The sequence below is a fragment of the Phascolarctos cinereus genome, unplaced genomic scaffold (assembly GCF_003287225.1).
Source record: "Phascolarctos cinereus isolate Bilbo 61053 unplaced genomic scaffold, phaCin_HiC Scaffold_8;HRSCAF=390, whole genome shotgun sequence".
Classification (NCBI taxonomy): Eukaryota; Metazoa; Chordata; class Mammalia; order Diprotodontia; family Phascolarctidae; genus Phascolarctos; species Phascolarctos cinereus.
The window spans coordinates 66,720,421-66,748,200 of record NW_027556291.1 but is presented as its reverse complement, the minus strand read 5'-3'; the positions used below and the strand labels follow the sequence as shown (position 1 = coordinate 66,748,200).

At 41.5% G+C, this 27,780-nt stretch overlaps 1 pseudogene; it reads right to left on the bottom strand.

Moving 5' to 3' along the window:
- Nucleotides 1–21,795: 21,795 nt before the first annotated feature.
- Nucleotides 21,796–22,677, bottom strand: LOC144455061 (small ribosomal subunit protein uS2B pseudogene; annotated as a pseudogene).
- Between the last annotated feature and the right edge of the window lie 5,103 nt (nt 22,678–27,780).

Here is a 27,780-nt window from a genome sequence, read left to right as displayed (position 1 = left end):
CATCTACCTATCTTGCCCCAGTCTCTCTGCTGACCTCCAGTCTTGTATCTCCAACTAACTGCTTTTCACACATCTCAGACTGAATGTTCAGAAGACATCTTAAACTCACTCTGCCCAAAACAGAACTCATTCATTATCTTTACCCTCTCATCCCTAAACTTCCCTATTACTGTAAAGGGCAATACCATCCTCCCAGTACCTCAGGCTCGTGACCTAGGAGTCATCTTGGACTTCTCACTCTCTCACCCCCCCCCCATATCCAAGCTGTCATCAAGGTCTGGTGATTTCACCTTTGCAACATCTCTTGACTACACTCTCTTTTCTCCTCTGACATGGCCACTGCCCTAGGGCAAGTCCCCATTACCTCACACCTGGACTATTGCAGTAGCTTCTGGGGGATCTGCCTGCTTCAAGTTTCTCCCCCCTCCAGTCCATTCTCCATTCAGCCACCAAAGTGATTTTCCTAAAGCGAAGGTCTGACCTCACCACCCCCCCTACTCAATAAACTCTAGTGGCTCCCTATCTCCTCCAGGATCAAAGACAAAATACTCTGTTTGACATTCAAGGCCCTTCACCACCTAGCCCCCTCCTACGTTTTCAGTCTTCACATATTCTTTGATCCAGTGACACTGGCCTCTTGGCTGTTCCATAAACAAGACCCTCCATCTGGGCATTTTCTCTGGCTGACCTCTCTGGCTTCCTTTAAGTCCCAACTGAAATCCCACCTTCTACAAGAAGCCTTCCCCTACACTGCTTATTCCAGTACCTTTCCTCGGTTAATTGTTTTCCTGTTGATTCTCCCATTAAATTGTAAGTTCCATGATGGCAGGGACTGTGGCCAGAGTAGTCACCATTAGAGTAGGAAGCAAGGTGTGCCAGACACTGTGCTAAGCGCTTTGCAAATATTATATAATTTGATCCTCACAATAATGCTGGGAGGTAGATGCTATTATTGCCCCCATTTTACAGTTGAGGAAACAGAGGCAGAGAGGTTAAATCCCCAAGATCACACTGCTATTATGTGTCTGAGGCCAGATTTGAACTCAGGTCTTTCTGACTCTGGGCCTCATGCTATTTAAGTCCCAACTAAAGTCCCACCTCCTATAGGGAGCCTTCCCTAATCCCTCTTAATTCCAGTACCTTCCCTCAGTTAATTATTTCCTGTTGATCCTGTATATAGCTTGCTTTACATATATCTGTTCCCATGTTGCCCCCCCCCATTAGATTATTAGCTCCTTGAGGGTAGGAACTGTTTTTTTGCCTCTTTCTGTATTCTCTATACTAAACACAGTGCCTAGCACATAGCAGTGCTTAATAAATGTCTCTTGAATTGAACTGAGATGTGGAGTGAGTGTGAGAGAGGAGTCAAGGATGACACAGAAGGTGTCCAAGTGACTGAGAGAATGGTCATACCCTCAACAGTAGTAGGGAAGTTTGAAAAGGGAGAGGGTTGAGGGGAAAGATAATGAATTCTCCTTTGGACATATTGAATTTGAGATGCCTATGGAACATTCCATTCAAGGTGACTAAAAGGCAATCAGTGATACAGTATTGGGCCCCTGAAGAGAAACTAAGGCTAGATATACAGATCTGGGAATCTGCATAGATTAGACAAGCAGAGAGAGAACCAAGAAAGAGCAGTTTTACTTGAATGATGCAGCAAGGAACCTTGAGAAAAGACAAGAAGTAGCATGTGCCAGGCCAACCAAACCCCGTGACCACCATTTCCCCTCAGACCCTGGTGCATGTAGGCCAGGACCCTGATCCCAAGAGACTTGGGAATAGCAATGCTTGCAGCCCAGGGCTCTCAGTCATCATCTTGCTAAGCAATCCCTGGCAATCAGACCTGGCAATTGTTTCCACGAATACTACAGCCATAGCTACTAAAGACCTAAAAAAGACAGTTCTTGCCACCAAAGTCCTTGGCTCTGTCAAATGATTCTACATCAGAAACTGAAATGATTTTATTAGCAGAAATGACATTCAAGAGGAAGCATTAATATGTGTCTTGCTGCTACATCATGGAACCTTTCCACCCAACTTGCAGTTGAAACCTCCCATGTGTTATTTCCCCCATTGAGACCAAGGAGACCATCTTGCTTTCTTTTTGTATTCCCAGTGTTTGGCATAATGCTTTGCACATTTTAAGTAGTTAATGCTTCCCCCCACCCCATTCATTCATTTGTTTATTTATGAGGTTGGAAGCCAGATTACAGAAGGTTTAGAAGAGAGTGAGAGGAGAGAAAGTGGGGGTCCAGTATAATCAGTTCTCTCAGGGAGTTTAGCCCAGAAAGGGGAGGAAAGATATAGGATGATAGCTGGATGGATCAACTGAAGAGTTTTTTTTAGAGATAGGGGAGAGGTGGACATTTTTATAGGTAGCAGGGAATAATCCATTAGCTAGAGGAAGAAAGAGAGAGAGTGGAAATGATAAAGGAGCAGTCTGCTAGAGAAGATGGGATGGTAATTGGATCAAGGGCACACATAGAAGGGTTTGTGTTGGAAGGAGATCAGCCACCTGTTATGTAGGCAGAAGTAAAGGAGGGCATAATGAGGTAAGACATCTGAGTGATGCAAGATGAGGAGGAAAGAAGAGAGAACTAGATTAAAACGTGATTGGGAAATATTTAATAAAATCAATACAAATGAAATAGAACTTAATATTAATGTGTGTTTTCCTGAGTCAGTATGCAGCCACAAGGATCCTTATGTGTGGTTTGGTGGCCCCTGTTTCTATTTGCATTTGACACCACTTGTCTAGAGGATAATGTAGAGTTGAACTGGTGGGTATGCTTTTTTTTCATATCTATCTCTTCCCAGTGGTTCTCCCCTCCCAATAGAACCTACCTTTGTACCAAAGAAATGTGTTTAAGTAAAATATTAAGCAGAAGCATTCTAGGAATTGGGGACAACCTGTACAAAGGCACAGAGGACAGAGTTGGAATAGTACATACAGGGAATGACCAGTAGGCCAATTGGACCTCTTCATGCACTGGCCATGTCTGACAACACAGGTTTTCTACACCTCCTACAATTCACCACCTCTCTTCCAGGGAAAGGGGTGTTATATTTCTTTGTCAGTCATTTTAAGCCAAGATCAGTCATTTCATCGATCACTGTTTAGATTCTTTCCAGCATTATTTTCCTTTACATTGTGGGGCCGTTATGGAAATTGTTCCCTTGGTTATGCTTCGTTCACACAGGTGGTCTTACGTGGCTCAAAATTTTTCATAGTGATCATTTCTTATTTCTTATGGCATAGTACTATCCCCTTACAATCATGACACATTTTGTTCAACCATTCCCCAACTGATGGGTGCCTGCTTTGTTTCTGATTTTTTTTTTTGCTGCAACCAACAGTAATATATGTGTGTATGTGTATATATGTGTGTTTATATATGAATATGTATGTGCGTATATATACATATATACATATACATACATATGCATACACACACACCTTGGAGATATGTATATAAAACATCTTTGCCTCTATTTTTGATCTCCTTGAGCATATCATGCTGGATCTAAGGGTATGTACAGATTAGTGACTCTAGTAAAGTGACAAATTATTTTCCAAGATATTTGGCTCAAATTCATAGCTCCACCAAAAGTGCATTACTGTGCCTGTCATCCCACAAACTCTCCAATATTGATCATTTTCATCTTTTGTTATCTTTGCCAACCTAATGAATGTGGAATCAAACCTCAAAGTTGTTTTGCTTTGCCCATCTTATCATTACTGCTCTGAAGCTTTCCTAGATGGAACTAGGAGCAGTGGGTTTAAATTTTAAATAAGTCAATTTAGGCTTGACACAAAGGTCAAATTCCTAACAATGAGAGCTATCCAAAACTGGAATAGGCTGTCTTTGGTGGTCATGGGTTTCCTTTTTCTGAAGGTCCATAAGTAAAAGCTAAATAAACACCTGTCAGGTGTGTTGCAGAGCAGATTTTTATTCAGGTCTACATTGCCTTAGATGGCTTCTGAGGTCGGGGATTTCACGATTCTGTCAATGTTAGAGCTAGACTGACATTTGGAACACTTGGAAGGCTAGAGTGTGAGGACTAGAACCAATGGAAGGCCCTTAGAACTTTGTTTGGAACCAGTCAGTCAGTAAGCATTTATTAAGTACCTGCTATGTGCCCGGCACTGTGCTAAGAGCTGGGGAATTCAGAGAAAGGTAAAAGATAACCCCTGCTCTTGAGGTGCTCACCAGCTGATGAGGGAGAGACAATATGCTAATAACTATATACAAACAAGAGATGTGCAACAGAAATTGGAAGTAATCCACAGAGGGCATGCACTTGGATTAAGAGGGATCAGAAAAGGCTTGTGGTAGGAGGTGGCCAGTTCAGTGGATTGAAAAGTATGTGGTGAGGTGTAAAATGTAAGAAGACTGGAAGTAGGGGGGTGTGGCTAGGGGAAGGTCTCTAAAACTCAAACAGAGCATTTGGTATTTGTTCCTGGAGGCAATAGGAAGCCACTAGAGTTTATTGAGCAAGGGAATAACATGGTCAGACTCACGATTTAGAAAATCACATTGGTGGCTGAAAGAAAGATGGACTGGAGTTGGGAGAACCTGGTGGTAGGCACACCCACTACCAGCAGCTATTGCAGTAGTCCAGAGGTGAGGTGTTGAGGACGTGTACCAGAAGTGCAGTGTCAGAGGAGAAAAGGGGACAAATTCGAAAGATAAAATCAACAGGCTTTAGCATGTCGGTTATAGAGGGAAGGGAATGAAAGACAGTGCAAAGTCTCAGATAACATGTAGGTTGTGAGCCTGAGAGCCTGGAAGGATAATTGTGTTCTCAACAGTAATAGGGAAGTTTGGAAGTGGGGGAGGGTTTTGGTGGACGGATGGTCATTTTAGTTTTGGATATGTTGAGTTTAAGATGTCTACAGGGCATCCAATCCAAAATGTCCATCAATAATTGGAGACATAAGGATGGAGGTCAGCAGAGAGGTTAGGGCTGGATAAGTAGATTTGAGAATTATCAGAATGGAGATGATCATCGAATCTATGGAAGCTGATGAGATCACCAAGTGAAATAGTCTAGAGAGAGAAGAGAAGAGGGCCCAGGACAAAGTCCTGTGGGACACCCATGATTAGGGGGTATGACCTGGAGGAGGACCCAGCAAAGGATACTAAGGAGCAGTACCTATAGGTAGGAGGAGAACCAGGAGAGAGAGAGGTGTCCCAAAAACTTAGAGAGAAGAGAGTATCAAGGAAAGGGAATAATCAACAGTGTCAAAGGCTACAGAGAAGTAAAAAAGAAGGAGGATTGAGAAAAGGCCATTCGATTTGTCAATTCAGAGATCAATAGTAACTTGAGAGAGAAACAGCAGTTTTGGTCGAATGATTTGGTCAGAAGCTGGGTTGTAAGGGGTTAAGAAAAGAGCGAGAGGTGGGAAAGTGGAGTCACCCACTGTAGATAGGCCTTTTGGAGGAGTTTAGCTACATAAAGCAGAAGAAAGGGTGATAGTGGGCATGGAAGGATAGAATGAAAGGATGGGGGAGACATATGGGCAATATTTATTGCCTTCTCAGTAGGCAATAGAGAAAAAGCCAGTAGATGGAGAGAGGTGGGAAGATCAGTGAAAGTGGGGATGATAGAAGGGGCAATCTGTTGAAGACAGGAAGCAGACGTGATTTCATTGGTAAAGTGAAATCACTTTAGAACATAGAGCATGGAACGTTCTGAGAGCTGGAAGGAACCTTAAAACAAGGAGTATTAGGCCTCTAAAGGACCTTAGAGAACAGGATTTGACTGCTCTTGGGACCTTAGAATCCTAGAATCTCAGCACTGGAAGGAGCCTTGGAGACCATCTAGTCCAACCTCAACCCAACCAAGAATCCCTGCAACATCCAAGTAGCAGCAGCCCTCTTGGCTCCTCTTTTGCAGATGAGCTCTCACAGACCGGTAGCATCAGGGCTGGGCCTAGGACTTCTGATTCCCAGGATGCACTGGGTCTAGTTGGATGCTTTGCATCCGTAGTAGCATCAACGATCTTTAGCATCCTGAAGGTGACAGAAAAACTCATTATTGGACCTGAATAGCAGCATGGATTTTTAGACTTCTTCAGATGGCTTTGAGTATTTTTTTTCTCTTTCATAGGCCATGAGATGTAAGGTACAGCTGAATTATTCTCCTTGTGCCAATGAAAGTAGTCAAAAACCTTGATAAATTACCCTATTGTTATTTACTTTAAAAGTATTTTATATATGGGCCTAACGCTGTTTAAGACTAATAGGAGATACAGTTCACATTAAGGAAGAATATATGCCCCAAGACTCTCTTTCCATTCTCCAGTTTGCTCTTTTAGAAGTTCCATTTGCTTTTGGTGCTTATCACTTCCAATCCATGTGGGTAGTGTTTATGTGCTGTAAAAACTAGATGATTGGATTTGCATTGAAAATACTGTCAAACATATACAGTTGAACTGGTACCTTAATTTTAATTTAAGTTACAATTGCCACTTTTCAGAAGAGGTTGAAGCTCATGTATACCTAGGGTATTCCTTTATGTTACATAGGATGGAGTTGCCATTTTATAGGTGGGGAAGTTGAGTCACAAAAGCCAGGACAAGAACCCAGTTTCAGGCTCCCAACAGCCAAATAAGTACTTTTTAAAATTCAGCTCTAGTTACAGATGAATTTTGTAATTTTGTTGTTATTTAGTCCTTTCAGTCACGTCCAACTCTTTGGAACCCCTTTTGGGGGTTTTCTGGGCAGAGATACTGGAGTGGTTTGCCATCTCCTTCAGCTCATTTTATAGATGAGGAAACTGAGTCAAACAGGGTTAAGTGACTTGTTCAGGGTCACATAGCTAGTAAGTATCTGAGGCTGGGCTTGAACTCAGGTTTTCCTGACTTCAGGCCTGGCACCTTATCCACCATGTCACCCAGCTACCCTTTGTATTTTTAGCTTAAATTATAATCTATCACTCAGTGAACAAGCATTTATGAGGTGTCTGCACATTACGTGGCATTCTCTATGCTTGGTGCTGGTGATACAAAGATAGCCGTGAAACAGCCTCTGCCCTTAAGGAGATGGCATCATCATCTTGGGGAGCACAACATATCTAATACATACAAAATTTACATAAAATGAGTACAGGGTAGTTAGGGAAGGAAGGCACTAGCAGCTGTGGAGATCAGGCAAGGCTTCAGGGAGAAAGCAACATTTGACCTGAATCTTGAAGGAAACCAGAGACTGGAAGAGCTAGAAGTGAGGAGGGAGTGTCTTATGTGCCTGGCACATAGTAGGTGCTTACTAAGTGCTTGTTGATTCATGTAGGAGATGACCTGTCTAAAGGCCCAGGAACAGGAGATAAGAGAGTTCTGGGATGAACAGTAGAGAAAGACAATCTGGCTAGAACACAGAGTGGAGGAGGTGAGGTGATGTATCTCAGGGATGGGAAAGGTGGGTTGGGGCCAGGCCCTGAAGAGTTTTAAAAGCATAGGAACATAGGAATTTATATTTGATCAAAAGAACAATAGGGAGCTATTGGAATTTATTGAGTAGGGGAATGATATGGTCAGACCTTCACTTTAACTAAATCACACGAGCAGCTATGTGGTGGAAGGATTGGTGTGGGGAGAGATTAGAGGCAGCAAGCAGAATGGAGGAGGAGCAGGTTTACAGGAAGATGTAGAATTTGATATGGATGTGTTGAACTTGAAATGCCAATTGGATGCCCAAGTGGAGGGGTCCAGCAGGGCGTTGGCTTTCTGGTGAGGGATGATTCTAGAGATTTTAGGGTCATCTGTGTAGAACAGGTAATATCACTAAGGGAGAGAGGGCAAAGAAGAGGGTACACCTAGGAGAGAAATTTGGGGTGTAGCCATGCATGGAGGTAGGAGATGAATGATGAACCAGCACAAGAGCCTGAGAACAAGTGGTCAGATAGCTGGGAGTACCAGGAAAGTGTAATGTCAAGGCAAAATGAAGGAGAGAGTATCCTTGAGAGAGAGGCTAGTTAAAAAGTATCAAAAGCTTTCCTCACAACAGTCCTGTGAGCTAGCTATGTAGTGCAAGTATTATTTCCGTTTTACAGATGAGAAAACTGAATCTCAGTGGTTAGATGATTTGCTCGTTTGACTAGCATGTGGCAGAGCTAGGACTTGATGTTAGGTCTCCTCCTGTCAAGTTCAGCACTATTTCCATTGTCCCTTCCCTCTTTAACTGAATTGTTGGTGGTATTTCTAGATAAAGGTAACAGACTATGTCATAGCAAAGCTTCACTTTCCTAGCTCCTAGTGGGCTTTTGTTGGAGGGAAGGAATGGTCTCAAAGAGTCCTGATCAGGTTTATGACATCCAGTCAGTGTGACTCAGTCATCCCAGACCAACTCCTTAATGGTGTTCTTTCCATACTCCAGGGTAGCTGAACCACGTGGTCACCAGAGACATCATTAGGCAATCATACACATCCTCCTGAATGTCCCAGTGGGATGCTTAGGAGGGAAAGCTCTTGGGACCCCCAGACAATACCCCAGCCATGTTGCCTGCAAAAAGAGGGCCCTAATTGCCTTCTCTCCTGCCTCTCCTTTCTCTATCTGTAGTAGTAGAAGGGGACCACCCAGCAAGGAATTCATTGCTTCTTTCCTTGCGAGTGCCTGCTACATAGTTGAAAGGCTCAAGCACTCCCCTGGAGCAGAGGGCCACCTCTGTCCTCTTCCTAACTCCAAATGAATGGACCTTCATTTAAGGAAGGCAAATGGCTAACTGGAATGATTCCCTTCTCTTTGGCCATGTATTAAGCAGCTGCTGTGTGCAGAGTTCTTTGGTATGCGTGCCATGGAGAAGAAACAAAATATAGATAAGACAGTTTTCAGTTGAATGAGAAGTTAACACACAATACAGTTCTTTACTTCTTGTACTGCCCTCGAAGGTAGTCAGCATTTTTGTCCTTAATCTTTGGCCTGTTCTTGACCTTTTAGAGAACAATGAACAGGGGTGATGAAACATGAACAACATTCCTTGAATGGGAAGGAATGTCAAAAACTTTTAATATGGTCATTTTGTATGATTTTTCCAGTCTGTATGTATGCTATTTTTCCCTTTAAGGAAACCTGCTTTCTAGGGTGTGGCTTATATTGGGTCAATGCAGTGATTTGGGTGAAATGACTCTAAGATTATTTTTTGGGGGGGAGGGAAGGGGGAATTTGGAGGCAGGCAGTTTTCCTTTCTCCTAGAAGTTGAATTTCTTCTCATATGACAGATCTGGAGTCAGAACACCTGAGTTTAAATCCCATTTCAGCCACGTAGTACCTGAAATGACCTTGAGTAAGTCACGAAACCTCTCTCGGCCTGTTTCCTCCTCTGTAAAATGAAGGGCTTGGACCACATGAGCTCTAAGCTCTCTTTCAGCTCCAACTCTTTGATCCTATGAGCCTGTCTCAAAACCATGCTAATCATTGTCATTCATTGTTATTGAAGGGAGGGGTTGCATTTCTGTTCCTTTAAGGTCAGCCTTAAATATACCTGAAAATCCTGATCCACAAGCCAAGGCTGGTGCTTCACTGAATCTTAAGGGAAACTCACTTCAGGGGGATGTACATTGCCAAAGGGAAGCCTTGCTTTCTATAAAAGACTATTTTCCTGGAATATAGAGTTCAGCTTTTGAAATGAGGACAAATGATCAACCTTACCAGACTTAGTAGGATAGATGCCTACTTAGGGTGCCAATCCTCCCCCCCCCCATCCTTGACAAAGGTGTTCTGTTTATTGCTCTCAAGTTAAAGTTCAAAAGAGCTACTGACAAGATGCTGTTTCTGGAGGTGCCTCTTCCTTGCCCCTCTGGTCTTAACAACGTGGTGCAGGAGAAAGTGGAAAGTGAGGGATTTGGAACTAGATAACCTGGTTTCAAGTCTCGACTTTGCTACTGGCTCTTAAAAAAAATTCTGAACTTGCCTAACACCCAATAAAATGAACATTTCCGTGTACAAAGTGGAATAGATAAAGGATTATACCCCAAACTGCAAGTTTCTGTGATGTATACCTTGCTTTTCTTTTTAAGTATGGAAAAAATTCAACTTGTAACTTTCACAGCTGCCTCTTTGTCTATCTTTCCTTCTGACCTTGTTTCTGTTTTCTTCTGTGTATTTAAAAATAGAATTTCAATGACTTTCTTTCATTTCTTTTTTTTTTTGGCAACCCTATCACTATCCCCCCTCTGTTTTCCACCTCCTTTCCATTGCAAAAAAAAAGGGGGGAAAAGGAAAGAAAACCCTTGTAACTAATAATATGCACAGTTAAGCAAAACAGTGTAAATTTCTATGCCCGCTATCTCTAAAAATGTATGACTCCTTTTGTACCTTGAATATATAACCTCTGTTGTGTGGTAGGTAGCATGCTTCAATCATTAGTTCTCTGTAATTGTTGGTAATTGCAATAATCAAAGTTCGTAAGTCTTTCAGAGTTTTTATTTTACAATGTTAATGTATATACTGTTTTGGTTTTGCTCATTTCACTCTGAATCAGTTCATACAAGTTTGAGTTTCTCTGAAACAATTCCTTTCATAATTTCTTATGGAGAAATACTATAATATCCATCTACATCCAATACTATAAAATCCATCCGTTCTCTCATTGATGGTCCCTTAGTTTCTAATTCTGTGTGTGTGTGTGTGTGTGTGTGTGTGTGTGTGTGTGTGCAATTGGGGTTAAGTGACTTGCCCAGGGTCACACAGCTAGTAAGTGTCATGTGTCTGAGGACAGATTTGAACTCAGGTCCTCCTGACTTCAGAGCTGGTGCTCTATCCACTGTGCCACCTAGCTGCCCTGAGTTTCTAATTCTTAAAAAGAGCTGCTATAAATATTATTTTTGCACATATGGGTCCTTTTCCTTTTATCTCTTTAGGAGATAAATAGATGAAAGAAAGAAAGAAAGAAAGAAAGAAAGAAAGAAAGAAAGAAAGAAAGAAAGAGAAAGAAAGAGAAAGAGAAAGAGAAAGAAAGAGAAAGAGAAAGAAAGAGAAGGAAAGAAGGAAGGAAGGAAAGAAAGAAGGAAAGAAGGAAGGAAGGAAGGAAAGAAAGAAAGAAAGAAAGAAAGAAAGAAAGAAAGCAAGCAAGCAAGCAAGCATTTATTAAGCACTAGCTATGAGCCAGGTCCTGTGCTAAGCTGGGGGCAGGGGAGGGGATGGAGATACAGATACAAGCAAGCCGTGCAGTCCCTGCCCTTAAGGACATTACATTCTATTGGGGGAAGACAACACATAAAAACCTACTTTGTTTTGGAGGTAGGGGAGACATGAGCAGTGTTTGTATATGGTGAAGAGATGTCTGGCAAGGCCTGGGACCTAGCAAAGTAAATGCACCGATGAGAGCTTGAGGAGCTGGGGTGGAGGCCAAGGCTCTGGGAAGAAGGGAAAAGAGGATACTGACTGGAGAGCAGAAGCCGTGGTGTAGAAATGATCAACTATAGGCCTGGTTGTGGTATTGGTGGGTCAAAGGATTACTTAGGGACTTTGGAGCCATTTTTTCCAACTGCTTTCCCCAATGGCAGGACCAATTCACAATTCCACTAACTTCACATTAGCATGTCTGTTTTCTCACACTTCCTCTAATAGGTATCATTTTCTTTTCCAGTAATATTTGCCAATCTGATGAGTGTGAGACAGATCCTTAGAGTGTTTGTATTTCTCTAATTATTAGTAATTTGGGACATTTTTCATATAGTTCTTAATAGCTTGTATTTCTTCCAAAGGAATATGAACTATCTTTTCATATTCTTTTGGCTGTTTATCTATAATAGCTAGCATTTATATAGCATCTTAGGTCATACAACCAGCTAGAGGACGAGATAGGATGCTCCCACATCTCAGGAATTTCTGCTAACACTATCCAAGAGTAGGAGAGGGAGAAGGCTAGGGGAGGGAGTCTTGCATTCTGAGGGGTCTTCACTTGGTGTTGGTACACATGTACCACTCAAAAGCAACAATACCAGAACCATTAACAAGAACTAATGACCCTTTGAGGAGGCTTCACTTCTGAGAGATCATCTCTCACAGTTCTTATTCTCATATATTTGAACTGTTCCTTATGTATCTTGGATATTAGGGGTTTATCAGAGAAATTTTCTATAATTTTTTTCCCTGATTAACCATCTCTCCTTTAATTTTAACTACATTGATTTTGTTTATATAAAAGCATTTTAATTTCACATATTAAAATTGTCCATTTTATTTTCTGTATTCTACTCTAATACTTATTTGATCATTAACTCTTCCCCTATCTATAGTTGTGAGATATATTTCCTTCTTTCCTCTTCTACTTTGTTTATGATGTCACCTTTTATATCTAAGTCGTATGTCCATAAGGATCTTCTCTTGGTATATGCTGTGAAATGTTGGCCTAAACCTAATGTCTCTCAGTTTTCCTAGAAGTTTTTGTCAAATAGTGGAGTTCTTATGTCAGTCAGTAAACTAACATTTATTAGGAACCTATTATGTGTTAGCCACTGTGCTAAGCTCTGTGGATACCAAGAAATAAAAAAGAAAACTCCAAACCCCAAAACCCAGTCCAGACTCTCAAGGGGGTCGCAATCTATTGTGGGAGACAACATGAAAACAGCTATGTACAAACAAGTTATATGCGGTATAAATTGGACGTAATCTCAAAGGGGAGGCACTAAGATTAAGGAGGACTTAGGCTTTTTACGGAGGATAGGAACTTAGCTAAGACTTGAAAGAAGCCAGGGAAGCCAGGAGGCAAAAATGAGGAGGAAGAGTATTTCAGGCATGGGGGACAGCCAGTGAAAATGCTCAGAATTGAGCCGGAGTGGAAACATGGAACACTATGCTATCCTGGTCTTATGTTTGTGTATTGTGTACACAATACACATATCACTTTATATATCACATATATATCACATATAACTTTTCCAAAATTCCATTAAGGTCCTTCCCTTCCCTTCCCTTCCCTTCCCTTCCCTTCCCTTCCCTTCCCTTCCCTTCCCTCCCTCCCTTCCCTCCCCTCCCCTCCCCTCCCCTCCCTTCCCTTCTTTTTCTTTTTAGATTTGTCTACCTCTAAAAAGAATACATTGAGTTCTCTCACTATTATAATTTTATTTTCTATTTCTATTTATTTTCTATTATAATTTCATTTTCTATTTCTGTTTATTTTCTATTTCTTCCAATAAATCAATCAACTTTTCCTTTTAATACTTAGAAGATATGTTATTTAGGGCATATAATATTAAGTATTGATATTGTTTTATTGTCTATGGTATCTTTTAAGCATTGTGTCCTATTTTTTTTTTAATCTTTTCTGGTTTTACTGTTGTCCTGTATGATGTCATGATTGCCCCCTTGCTTTTTTAAGTCACCAGAAAGCACAACAAATTTCACGTTCATTAACTCTGTGAATCTTTATGTTTTGTGTATGGTTTTTTTTTTTTTTTGGCTAGGCAATGGTGTTAAATGACTTGCCCAGGGTCACATAGCTAGTAAAGTGTTATGTGTCTGAGGCTGGATTTGAACTCAGGTCCTCCTGAATCCAAGGCCAGAACTCTATCCACTGCATCACCTAGCTGCCCCTTGTGTATATTTCTTGTCAACAATATGTTGAATTTACTTGCTCATCTATTCTGTGATTTTATGGGTGAGTCCATCACATTAATGTTCATGGCTATGACTGTTAATTGTGTATTTCCCTCTAGTTTTTCTTCTTGTTCTTTTTCTTCTCCTTGCATCTCACCCCACTCTTTACAAAGTAGAAGAAGATCTTGATGGAAGATTGTGCTTGATGCTAGTAATCTATAATCAAAGTGATCTGTTTGTACTCATTTGTACTTCTTATACTCTTTCTTTCCTTCTGATTCCTCCCTCACTTTATATCCACTGGCACTGTTTTTGTTTCACTTTATGTTTTACTTATGTTTATGATTTCTTAAAATATAATAGCCAGGCTTTATTTTTGTCATGACTTTCAGGTAGACTGATGATTCTTAGATGATTTCTTTTTGATCTGTTTTCCATGTCAGTTTTTTATAGTATATACTTTACATTTACTTCTGTTTTCTTCTAATATTTCTTGTCCCATCCCTTTAGTGATCTCAGCAGTTCCCACATGTTTAGTTATCATATCTGTGCAAATATTTTCAGTCTGTCAGTCAATGAACATTTATTAGGCACCTACTATGTGCCAGGCACTGTGCTAAGTACTGTGTATATAAAGAAAGGCAAAAGATAGACCCTGCTCTCTAAGAGCTCATAGTCTAATGGAGGAGACAACAGCAAATGACTATGTGCAAAAAAGTTTTGTACAGGATAACTTGGAAATAGTCAACAGAAGCAAGGCGCTAGAATGAAGAGGGATCAGGAAAGGTTTCCTGTAGAGGGTGGGCTTTTATCTGGAACCTGAAGGATGCCAGGAAAGCCAGGAAGCAGAGATGAGGAAGGAGAGAATTCCAGGCAAGGAAAAATCAGTGAAAACATCTGGAGTCAGGAGATGGATTGACTTGTGTGAAGAACTACAAGGAGGCCAGTATCATTGGGTTGCAGAGCATATGTGGGGTTGGAGGGTGGGTGTAAGGCATAAGAAGACTAGAAAGGTAGAACAGGAGTCTGATTATGAAGGATTTGAGAAGCCAAACAGATGATTTTATATTTGACCCTGGAGGTGACAGAGAACGAGTGGAGTTCACTGAGCAGCAGCCTGTGCCTTAGGAAGATTAGTTAGGTAGCTGAGTGGAAGATGGACTGGATAGGGCTAAACTTCAGGCAGGGAGCTTAACTAGGAGACCTAACAAGGTGTGAAGTGATGAGGGCCTGTCAGAGTGGTGGCAGTGCTAGAGGAAAGAAGAGGGACATATATGAGATATATTAGGAAGGTAAAATTGACAGTTTTTGTCAACATATTAGCCATGAACATTATCAACTACTTGATGGATAGCTCTACCTCAGTGTCCCATAGGTACTTCAAACTTAACATATCCAGAATGGAATACAATTTGTTTCCCCTGTTTCTTTGAGAGCACCCTCATACTTCCAATCACCTAAGTTGACAACCTTGTTGTTGTTGTTGTTGTTGTTCTTTAGTTGTTTCAGTTTTGTCTGACTCTTTGTGATCCCATGTGCGGTTTTCTTGGCAAAGATACTGGAGTGGCTTGTTATTTCCTTCTCCAACTTATTTTACAGATGATGAAACTGAGGCAAAAAGAGTTAAGTGACTTGCCCAGCATCACACAGTTAGTAAGTGTCTGAGGCAGGATTTGAACTTAGATCTTCCTGACTGCAGGCCTGATGCTCTATCCTCTGTAGCACTACCTAGTGGCCCCAACCGTAGGGCACTCTTACAACCTCACAACCTTAGGGCCATCTTTGCCTGTTTTCTCTCCTTCAGTTCTTCCATTCTTGCTAATCCCACCTCCAAAACATTTCTAGCCTCCATGCTCTTCTCTCTGTTCACAGACTTTGCTATAGTTCAGCCCTCATCATCTCATGTTTGAATTATTGCAATGGCCTTCTTATTGGTCTCCCTGCTTCTTATTTCTCCCTTTAATCCATTTTCCAAGTTCATGTTACAAAATACAGAGCTGACTATTTTACTCTTCTATTCAGAAGTCTTTAGTGATTCCCTGTTATTTTTTAGGATAAAATATAAAATCCTTATCCTGCCATTTAAAATGTACTTCCACTCATTCCTACCTTTGCCCAGATAATCTCTCATGTCTGGAATACTCTCCATCTTCATTTATGCCTTGCAGAATCCCTAGCTTCCTTCAAATACAACGCAGGGGCCACTTCTTACAGGAGGCCTTTATTGATCTTCTGAATCATTCTCTTTCTGTCTTGAAATTATTTTTATTTACTTAGAAATTAAGTATTTTATGGATACTCTCTTTTTTACATTACTATGACTTTCCAATGTCCTCCCTCTACCTGTACTAGTAGAACTATACCTTACAACAAAGTACAGCTAAGTAAAATAAATTAACACATTGGTCCTGCCTGATAATGTATGCCTTGTTCTTTATTTACTGGTGTTTTGTTGAGAGGGGGAGAGGCATACTACATGAATAAGTTCTCTCAAGTCATGACTAGTTGATCAGGGTTCTGATAGTTTTCATTTGTATTTATATACCTGTGTACACGTTGTATTTTCCCAGTCAGATGTGAGCTCCTTGAAGGCAGGGATAGTTTTATTTTTGTCTTTGTGACAGTGTGTACTTGAAATATTCTGGAGGAACACTTGCAACTAATATTGCCTCATATCCTGCTTTTTCCAAGCCTACAGAAAATCAGGCTTGTCAATTAATTGATTAAATAATGAGCACTTGAGTATAATAGATAATTTATCCACCATATGGCACTCCAGCCACCAGCAAAGTGGTTTTGTCAGAGGGCAGTGGCATGGGCTTCCCTGAAGACTGCAATGCTCCCTACAGGATGATTGGCCCACAAACTCTCAGCCTACCTCCCTGTCCCACTGCCTGGAGCTTGGTTGGACACTCTAAGTAAAGAAGTTACTGGCCCAAAGTTTAACAGCACTAAGAGGAATGGAAATGAACTACAGTTCCAAATATAAAAAAATAAGACAACTTATTACTCTACAGCCCTCATCCTTTACATCTCCTGCCCTTTGTTGACCAAATTCACTCACTAGATTTAGGCAATCGGCTCCTCAGTGGCCATATCCTTTATCAAAATGTAGAAGAGACAAATCGGAAAGAAACTCCCATATTGACAGACTATAGAAAAGATTAAGGGAAAGAACTGGGTGTTTCGAGCCTGCTCAGATCAACTCTGCAAACAACCAAAAGGTGGGAGAAATGACAAGGGATTAGGGTTGGTCTCTGCCTAATCTCGCTAGCTGCTGAGGTTCCTGGCAGCTGTTAATATGGTCCCAGATCGTCAGACTCATCCCTGTCCCTGCTCACTGGTCTGCCTCACTATCACAACACCTTGGTCTTAGCATAGCTCTCCAGAATCTGTCCCAGCTCTTCCGGCACTACTTTCAGCTTGGGTTGATGTTCAGTGGCAGCAGGAAGATCTGGTGGTAATTGTGTGGCCTATCTCTTCTTTCTTCCTGGTCTCATGGAATAGAAGGAGTTACCAGTCCCTCTGGCCAGAAACCAGGGGAAAAAGGCAAAGGGGAAGGGGCAAGTTACTTGCTCACATCCAGAATCTCACTGTGCCCCTGACCTCACACAGCTTTGTGCTCCTACCTCAAGCATGTTTTCAAACAATCTTGCTTCCAACGTCTTACCGACTCAGTTTTCCCTATGGAAACTCTTGGTATTCATCTGCTCCCACAGAGATGAAACTCACTGTAGACAAATAAGAATGCAGATATTCTTATTTCCCGCATCTGACACATAGTAAGTCCTTTAAAATGCTTCAGTGGGATTTAATTGTAATTGAATTACTAGGTTTACTAGTTGTATTCTGGAGGGTTTAGGTTGTTGGAAATGTGTTATTTGAATTGCATACTTCTTTACACACTTTGAAATTGAAGTCTTTCAATGAACGACACACACACACACACACACACACACACACACACACACACACACACAGTGCTCATCTCAATAGTGGCCATTTTCCTGTGCACACTGAGATCAAGTATGCTGAGCAGTAAGCTTTTATCTGTCAGAATTGATCAAATCTCTTCTACGCACATATCATATGTATATATGATAAATTGCTAAGAGGAGTGCCAGTTTACTCTTTGAAAACTACTTTGTAGGTCTCTAATAAAATACATTCAATAGAATTATCCTATGTTCTCAAAAAAATGAGGATACTTTTATTATTGTTGGGAGATTATTACGGTACTAAAATTTCAGATTGCAAAGTTATCTTAGAATCATAGAATCAGAATTTTGCCAGCTGAGAAAGAACCTTGGAGATATCTCATTTTGTCCAAACCTCCTCATTCTCTAGATAAGAAAACTGAGACCCAGCAAGGGAAAATAATCTGTGTAGGGTTGAGAGTTAATGAGTGACAGAGTCAGGGCTAGAGTCCCTATCTGTTGACTCTTTCTACTATATTGTTTTGCTTTGTAGTAATTCATCGAATAGAAATTTAGTTATTTAGTTAGATCCAGCAGTGATTTCATCAATATGGGTATTTCATCAGTTGGTGACAGTTGTGGTCCCTCTGTATCTTTTCATTTTTGTCTTTTCATACATCCTGAATAGAATAGGGACCTCTGAACAAAGGAAAGGAATAAGAGATATTATTAAGGAATTGTACTATCAGAAGAGAAGGTGGACTGGGCATAAGACAAGAGCAAGGAATAATAGATGGAAAATCAGAGTGCTCCACTGATATCCTTACAGTGTCAGGAGAAAGCATACTGGGTAGTGATCTTTTAGGGAAACACAGACAAGAGTCATACAAGATCTTCCTTGTTGAAGGGAACTCCTGAATCAGGGACTGTTTGAGTATTGACTGTTGCTTTTCCAGAACTTGGTAATAGGATGTTAGATTTCTTCCACCCACTCCATGTCTTTTCATTGCCTGTTGGGTTATCTGTTCATTTGATTCTTCCAAGTGTAGGGTATATAAGTGCCCATGTAAGGTTTTTATTACACATGGGTTGTCTAAATATATAGACACAGTTCAGAAGTTGCATGGATAACTATCTCTGAAATCTGATACACCCCTCTCCAAGGGAAATTTCTTCCTTGATGGAAAGCAGGAAAAGGGCCATGGCTGGAAGCTTGCTTCATCCCAGCCTATCTTTAAGAGGGGTATTGTGCTAGATTTAGCTGCCCCCCTCAAATATTGCTAGTCTAGGGGTACAATTTTAGAAGTTCAAAATAGAAACTGTTCTGGTTTCTCTTAAGGGGGAAAGTAGCCTGAACTTACACTCATTGGCTTGAGCCCTTCCCAAGAAAATACAAAAGGCCATCACAAATAGCACATAGCTAGTAAACCCATTTATCCTAGGGAACAGAAATCAGAGGAGGTAAAATTCTGAAGGTAAAATCTATAGTTCTTGTCAACAGATTAACTATGGACATTATACAGAGAAGTTATCAGATTAGAATATATGTATCAGAAAATACACATGAGTGAAGAGTTCTTTAAATAGGAGTGAAGTAAGATCTCAGCTCAACCAAGAGAGGCTCTAACCTTACCCAAGGGGGAAATTCTCTCTCTGAAGTCTCTGGAGAGGCAAGCTGTAAGCCAGGCATATGTTGAGTAGCTAGCTTTCCCCTAGATGTCTGTAGCTTCCAAAATCTTTTTATGTGTGTAACCCCAATCCCAAAGCCCGTTCATATGGACTCTTCTCATTGGTGGATAGCAATGGCCTGTGTGGGGTGTGGGGCAGAATTGGCAATAGTGGGAAAATGGAGAGCTCTTCACTTTTGTTCGGGTTCATCAGTCACTTAGGGCACTTCTGGCTTCCAGCTTTGAGACACCAGGTGGGTGATGAAGACCCTACTTCATGTTGCTGAAGGAAAAGACTGTGGGAAGAAGCTGACCTGAGAGGAGCTGGCAGTCTTCATCATGGCCTTATCTCCACATTGCTTGGGTGTAGGGTGTGTTCAGGGAAGACTAGTATCTGGTGTGATGGCTGCTGAGCCCTTTTCAGGGCTGCTTTCCACTTTTGGTGTCTACCTGTTCCACCTAACTCTCACCTGTGGCTCCAAGAAGCTGTGGCATATGCAGCGGCCTTACCCTGGTAAACAGTTTCAGCAGACGGGCTAAACCACATTGAGGTTAACTGAGGGGTCTCAAAAACCATTGTTGAGTTGGGAGAGTATCTACCACAAGCATCTGAAGAATTCCCCTGGTGGAATGGGTGAGTGAGAACAATTTGTTCCATGGCTATGGAGGCAGCTGAAGCAGGCGAGGTGGAGCGCTTAGAGCTTGGGTAGACATCTAAGATGCTAAGATCATCCACTGCATCTTGAACCATCGCCAGTTGTCTTGACTGTGTCCTGCCACTGGACTGTGATGACTCTGGAGGAGAGAGTGGGGCCAATGACTCCATGCAACTCTGCCTCACTTAAATTCAATTTATCTACGAACAAAAGACACCACCCATACCAATTTTTTTTTGCCAACAGGAAAATTAGAAAAAGTCTCAAATATGCAGTAATTGTCATGTATTGCAATAAACATGTGAAATTGCATGAATGGCACACTTTACATGGGTAATCTCTAGTACTGTCACCTGGGTATGTGTGTAACAATTTCTTCAGATTCACCTGTAGCAACCTAACTTAGATTAGTTATTGGTCTGCTGGGATAGTTCCCTTGTTGCTGAGTGATCTGTCTTCTCATATACCTGAGCTAGTAAGTGGTATGGGCTCATCCTCAGGATCATTATAGATTTGATTTTTTTATACCTGGGCTGCCAGGAGGGGCAGGTTGATTATCAGTATGTTTGTGCTTTGGATTGAATGTGGATCCTAGAGATTTCTGTAGCTATTCTATGCAAGAAAGGAGTTGCCTCTGGATTCAGTCCTGCTACCCTGGAATAGTTAGCCAGGCATTGTACTAAGCACTGGGTTTACAAAGAAAGGAATTGATCTCAGGGTCAAGAAACTAGCAGTAAGGGAGAGGGGACCAGGAAAGGCATCCTGCAGAAGATTGGACTTGAACTGAGTCTTGAAGGAAGCCATAGAAGTGAGGAGGCAAGGGTGAGGAGGAAGAGCATTCCAGGCTTGGGGGACAGCCAGAGAAAAGGCATGAAGTTGGGAGATAGAATGTTTGTCTGTTAGGACCAAAAAAAAGGCCAGGGTTGCTGGATCATAGAGGGGAATAAAGTGTAAGACAACTAGAAAGGTAGAAAGGACCAGATTGTGATTGGCCTAAATCTCAAAGAGGATTTTATATTTCATTCTCTAATAGGGAGACATTGACGATTATTGAGTAGTCCCTGGGGAGTATGATATGGTCAGATCCGAACTTCATGAAAATCACTTTGGTAGCTGAGTTGAGGATTGGAATGAAGACAGACTTGGGTCAGGGAGACTAACCAGCAGGCTGTCGTGACCTCCAGGTGTGAGTCAATGAGAGCCTGCACCAGAGTGGTGGCTGTGTGAGTCAAGATGTAATAGTAGAATTGACAAGACTTGTCCATATTGGATATGTGGAATCAGTGAGAGAAAAGAGTTGAATATGACACTGAGGTTGGAAACCTGGGTGATTGGGAGAATAGAGACATTCTCAGTAGGAACAGGAAAGTGAGTAATAGGGGAAGGTCCAAGGGTAAAGGCTATGACTTCAGTTTCTCTTAACTGAGATATATACTGATTGTGAAAGATTGTGTCTCTTCCTTCATCTGAGGTACCAAAACACGTCAATAGGTAGGCATGATTCTTTCCCAAATATGATCAATTAAGGTGTAAAGCCTAGCATCATTCCTGGTGGAAATGTATGCATGTATTAGAAATAATGCAATTGACTCTACAGAGTGTTTGTTCTGGCCTCAGAATTTCCAGCAAGTTCAACAGGATGCAGTTGAAATGTTTAGATTATGGCTTTCCTTATGACTTTTTGATACCTGCCAAAGCAACATTTCTTTAAATAACTTACTCTCAACTGACTTTGGTCAGAGTGGATACTAGCAGGGAATCTTATATGCAGATGCAGAAAAATTCTTTTCCACCAACGCTTTGGCAGAAGTAGCTGCTTTCTGGTTCCTGGCTGGATATGGTTGTTGTGTGTACCTGGTGGAATGGTCAGTCACCACTGAGTCACTGTTATCTCTTTCCAGAAATAAAAGGTAGATACATAGAAGTTCCAAAGGCTTATCAGTACTTATATTCTCCAAATATACAGCACCAATGGGTAAAACTTTTCTTTTTTAATGTGAGAAATTGGGGTTTATTTTCCTTCAGCACTTTTCAGCACTAGTAAGAGAATCTGGGGTAAAAACTTAAGAGCACTCTGTGGTAATTCCTGGGCGGTAGGAGTTGTGGATCAGTTTTTAGTAGCAGGCTAAGAGCTCTGATCTTCACTGTGGAACTCCTGAATGGGCACAGATGACACTTGTATTCCTTGTGACCAATTTGTAGCCTCAGGCTCAGTAGTGATAAATTCTGGAGATGAAGCATCCATCTGCCCTAAAACTCCTTCTTCATGTCGTTCATTGCCCTTTTTATCTGCTCTCTATCTCCTCTTAAAGGGTCCCTATAGAAGTAAAGATCAGGCATGCCTTCCACATACACAGGACATCATGGGCTAGCATCCACCACTTCAGACCCACTAAATGAGCTTTCTTCTTGTAGGGAATGGCAATGTCCACATATTAAAGTGGATATCCTGTGTTGCCCTGTGCAGTGGTTAAGAGGTTAACACAAGAAGTTTCTTTCAAAGACTCATGATCAATACCAGAATTAGGAGCCTCCAAGAAGTGAGACTCCCAGAAAGCTTCCTGGATCTGGTTAGTGAAGATGCCAGCTCTGAAACATCCAGCAGGATGTGGGACCTCTGGCAATAGGAAATTTTAGAACAGCGTGGTGGTCAGTATTGGTGGATAAGATGACAGTTACATCAGCTGGATTTTCAGGGGCAGTAGTGGTATGAACTGAAAGCAGAAGCTCTTCCTAAGTTCTCAGATCCATGATGTAGATGCTATCTCTTTCTTCTGTAGATGTATTGTTCCATTTGAAAGTCCAGGTTGATGACACCCACATGGATTCCTGCAGCAAAAAATTTGAGGATATCCTCCTTCTTCATCTGCAACTTATCCAGGGCCCTGGCAATTATTTAAAGTTGCTATGGAAACAGTACAATGCCATCCCGAGACTCTGTTCTGGACAATGTGAACAAAACTAATGCTTTTCTTTGTACACCTCTAGCACAAGTTTCACACTTTTTGGTGACATCTGTATGCATCTGGGGCCAGTAAGATCTGTTTCTTGCCAGCTCTTGGGTGTTGGTTGAAATATTTCTATATTTGTTCTTGCTGTACATGAAGTAGATATCCCTTTGTAAAAGACAGTTGATGTTAACTGGTTAAATGGAACTGGAAGATGAGTCACTGAACCCCTAGCAAATGGAATGAATACAGCTGGTGGGGAGGTTGAGCCCATGGCAGATAAAAAAGACACCTGCAAACCCAAGAACTCGGAGACGGGTTTGTAGCAGACCTGACCCTAAGAGAGTAAGGCCAAAGCATCCATGACGTTGGTGCACATTTGGGCCCACATATTTGAGAGAAGCTACAAAATTGTCACTTGTCAATTGATAGCTTCAGACCAACTTCTTCCAGGTGATTCAGTACTTTGATCACTCTTACCGAAGACAATCACAGAACACTAACACTTTCCAATAGTTGATTTTGTCAACTCCTTTCTCTATCAGCTATTGGAAGGTGACTGGTGTCCATAACATGCCTTGGAACTTATCTTCAAATGGTCAAAATAATGTAACCAGCATTTATATAGTGCTTAAGGTAAGATCCCCTACAAGTCCAAGACTGAAAACCAGTGGCTGCCTAGCAGACAACCCAAGGCATCTTGCACCCATGGCATAGTGTACTGATCCCCTTTGGTTCTTTTGCCCAAAGGTTGGTAAGTATACATGCATCTGAATCTTTCCATGTTTCTTTAGTACTACTATGGGTGATGCATAAAGGCTACTGGATTTCCTTCAGATGGTTTCTTAGGTCTTCCATTATAGATAGAGGAATCCTCTAAGCTCCTTTTCTGAATGTTCTGTTAGGAATTGATGAGCTGGATTCCTTGAGTTATACCTTGAGCACATTTCACATCCCACTCATGCAATGAGAACATTCCTTTCTTTTTTGCTGCATTTTAGCCTCAACTTACCCTTTCATTCTTTTAGTACTAAATAGTCCCCAAAGTAAAATATCTTAGGATTCAGTTCAGAGGTTGAACAGATGGTATGCTTTGTCTCTATCCTAGGCATTGAATTGCAGCTTGTCCCTTGCAATATTCTGCTAGGATTTTGAAAAGACTAGAATTAGTTCTAATTGGTGTTGACATTCCAGTGAATGTGGGAGGGTCTATCAAGGATGGTCTTGTAGGTCCTTGGTTGAAGCCTTTTGACTGAGTCTAAGTTTTACAGAACACATTCTTTCATTAAGGGGATTTGTTCTGTGAAGTTTGTATTCAGTCAAAGGGCAGCACTTGAGGACTTAGAGGGCCATATGTGGCCTTGAGGCCACAGGTTCCTCACCCCTAGATGTACTGGAGCCACAACCACTGTTGTTGCTACCAACCACCGTCTTAGGGAATTTCAAACTTACCTTGGGTCTTCTTTGCTGGACCTTCATCCAGGTTGCTCCCGTTAAATGTAAATGTCCCCCCAAGGTTCTGTCTTGGTCCCGTTTCTCTTCTTCTTCTGTACTAGTTCATTTGGTGATCCCATCTTCTTCCATGGATTCATTTATCATCTCCCTGCAGATGACTCTCAGATCTACCTGTTCAGTCCTAACTTCTCTCCTGACCTCCAGTCTCATAGCTCCAACTGCCTGTTGAACATCTCAAACTGAATGTCCCATAGACACCTTAAACTCAACATGGCCCAAACTGAATTTGTTATGTTGTATTCTAGGTATGGATAGTCTTTACTGCTAAAACCACCAAGTCTAAGTCCTATTATAGGCTTCAAAGGTATTTTTTTCTTAAATATGTCATAAAAAAAGATTAGAAAATGATGATGACTTGAGATTCACTGTCCACATCAGTATTGCAGTCTGCACTTGCAGCTGAGACTCACAGAGGTTAAATTACTTGCCCGGGGTTACACCGCTTGTAAGTTTTTGACACAGGATTTGAACCTAGGTCTTCTTGACTCCAAATCCGGTAGTTTACACTCACAATGTTTACTGTTTTTTCTGAGCCTGGAGGGAATAGACCCATTAGGAGTTTACAATGAGGTCATTGTGACTGTCCCTGGGACCCAAGGTGACCTCTTTCTCTGGTCCTGCCTCCCCCAAATCTAACACAGTCTTTTTTTTTTTTTTGGGTTAGGCAATAGGGTTAAGTGACTTGCCCAGGGTCAGACAGCTAGTAGTGTTATGTGTCTGAGGCCGGATTTGAACTCAGGTCCTCTTGACTTCAGGGCAGGTGCTCTATCTACTGCACCACCTAGCTGCCCCATGCCCCCCCAAATCTAGAAAAGACATTAAATTTTATACAACTAACTTTGCATTTCTGGCAATAATGTGCATAATGGCTCTCAGCCCCACAATGATGACAGATTTTGAGTTGGTGATTGCCTGATGGAGGCATTCTTATTATGCCAGGCCTTTGGGCAGTCTTCTACCCCTTCAAAGGTATAGGTTTGTGCGCTGTTACCTCTCTTACCTGGTTCTCTCTGGGCCCATACCTATAGCTCTTTGCTGACGATGTCTCTCTTGTTTTGTGGCCCATACTTGTGAAGAGGATTGAGTGCCCACTGAGTCTGAGACCATCCTAGCACATTAACTCCCTAAATGTAGCAATATCTGTCTCGCCTCAGGCATTGCTGACAATGGTTTCTGCCACTACATTGGTTGCATGATGGTTATTTATCAATCCTTGATTCAATTTCCACAATTTTACCTACTGTAACCATAATTAATGATAATAACAAGCATTTATATATTACTTTAAGCTTTACAAAGCTCTTTATTTATGTTACTTTATTTGGTTCTCATAACAAATCTATGATATAGGTGCTGTCACTATCCCTATTTTCCAGACGAGGAAACTGAAGCTCACAGAGGTTAAATTACTTGCCCAGGGTCACACTGCTTGTAAGTTTCTGAGGCAGGATTTGAACCTAGGTCTTCTTGATGCCTAGTCCAGCAGCCTCTGCAGAGTTCCTCAGGAGGAACTCAGTGGGCTTTTCTCCATTATGCTACCTTGCATCTGACATGAAATTAGCATATGCCTCTTCAGCTATGCACTGCCCTTCACCTCATACATGCCAGCTAATATTTGTATACATTTCACCAGATTACATCTATATGGCTGTGCATTGAGATTTCAATGGGGCTGTCTCTCTAAGACCCTCTGTCATTGTCATCACTTTGTCTGCTTCAGGAGCCTTCTAGTGGCTTGGGCCCGTTGTGGTCTGGCCAACCCAAGTCTCCCAATATTGTGTCTCTGGTGGACATGGCTCATATTCACAGAAAATGCCAGTTATGCATCTGTGGTATCTGTCTACCACATTTTTGTTTGACTTCACCCTTCCAGATGAATTAGTGTTTCTGGGTTTAATTGTGACATTCATTTTCCCTTTGGGAGTGTACTCCTTTGATTAGGATTCTTATTTTTTTACATAGTTCTTTCTTAGAGAGTAGACTAGTACAAAATTCTTAGGAATAACACGCTACTGTTAGTTACTAAGATATATTTCCTTAGTTCATGGTCAAAATTCTCAGGTATTGCTAGGAAAACTTCCTGAGTTCTCTTATCTTCCTTTCCATTAGTGACCTCCAGTGTACTTTCTTCCATGCCTTTCACTTTTCTGCACAAAATCCTTAAAATGGTCTCATTTTTTAAGGTTTGCTATGCTCTTATTAGGAGACTTCTGGGCTCTTCAACTGCAAACACATAACACTACCTCTACCAGTCCCCTTCAACTACCCCAGTTTCCATCAGTTTTAGACATTGCCACATATGTAACCACATTAATACACAAATATTAATACAAACAAATAAATGTGTAGCATTATAGGAACAACAGTTGTAACAATGACTATCTTGTCTCCCACTCCCTGAAAGCCAAGAATGTTTTATTTCATCCCTGCCCCCGATTTCTCTGGTAGCCTCAAAGGTAGCCCATGAGGTATTTAGTCTCTGCCATTAGCTCAAACCCCCAGTGATTGTGTTCCCCAAATTTAGGAGTCCCCTATATCCAAATTCCATTTAACTACTTAACTACTCAGATTAGCTTTTACAATGGAATATTTACTTCATAGGTATAACAAACATGTTCCTCTCCTAACACCTACATCAGGGGGCATAATCCCCCTATGCCCCTTGGGTCTCTGGGGAGAGGGTTGTGATTAGGTTCATAGACAAATTCAGTTTCTTAATAACATAGTCCCACCAAGTTCTAAGTCTAAAGTTACCTCACTTCCCCCCCCCCCCAATTTGCATCCTGGGACCCTAGCACCCTGGCAGTCAGCCCTACTGGGCTGACAACATTTTACTTGGATTCTGATTTCAGGGTCACCATGTCTTAAGTTTCTAGGATCCCAAAAGTCCCCAGGGACTCTTCTTCCAGAACCTAGAACTGAAAAGGACAAAGAAAATAGACCAAAACCTCAAGCCTGATTCTTGGGGCCATAGGGCCTAAAGAGGGTGAGGTAGGCCTTCTTTCCCCTCTGTCAGCCTCAAGCTTAGTGGATGGTACTCCTGCTTCAGGTGAACTACCTTTTATCCCTTGGACACCACCAGAAAGAGAGGGGGACTATCCCAGCTACGTAGCCAATAGGAAGTAGATGCTCCTATCTATGTAGTAGGGGAACACAGAATATCTTCTCTCAGAAGTAGATCTTGGGACAGCTAGGTGGTGCAGTGGATAGAGCTCCAGCCTTGGAGTCAGGAGGACTTGAGTTCAAATCTGGCCTCAGATACTTGATACTTAACTAGCTGTGTGACCCTGGGCAAGTCACTTGACCCCAATTGCCTCACAAAAAAAGCAAAAAAAAAAAAAAAGAAGTAGATCTTAACAGTCTCCTACATAGGTTCCTCTAGTTAATCTGGGCATGTGCAAATCCCAGTTACATGCCCTAATGGATTAATATACTATGCTTAAATTATAAAATATTGCAACCACAGTAGCAATTCATATCACAAAAATTAATTGAATTAAAAATTCAACATCTACTATGTTCTAGGCACTATG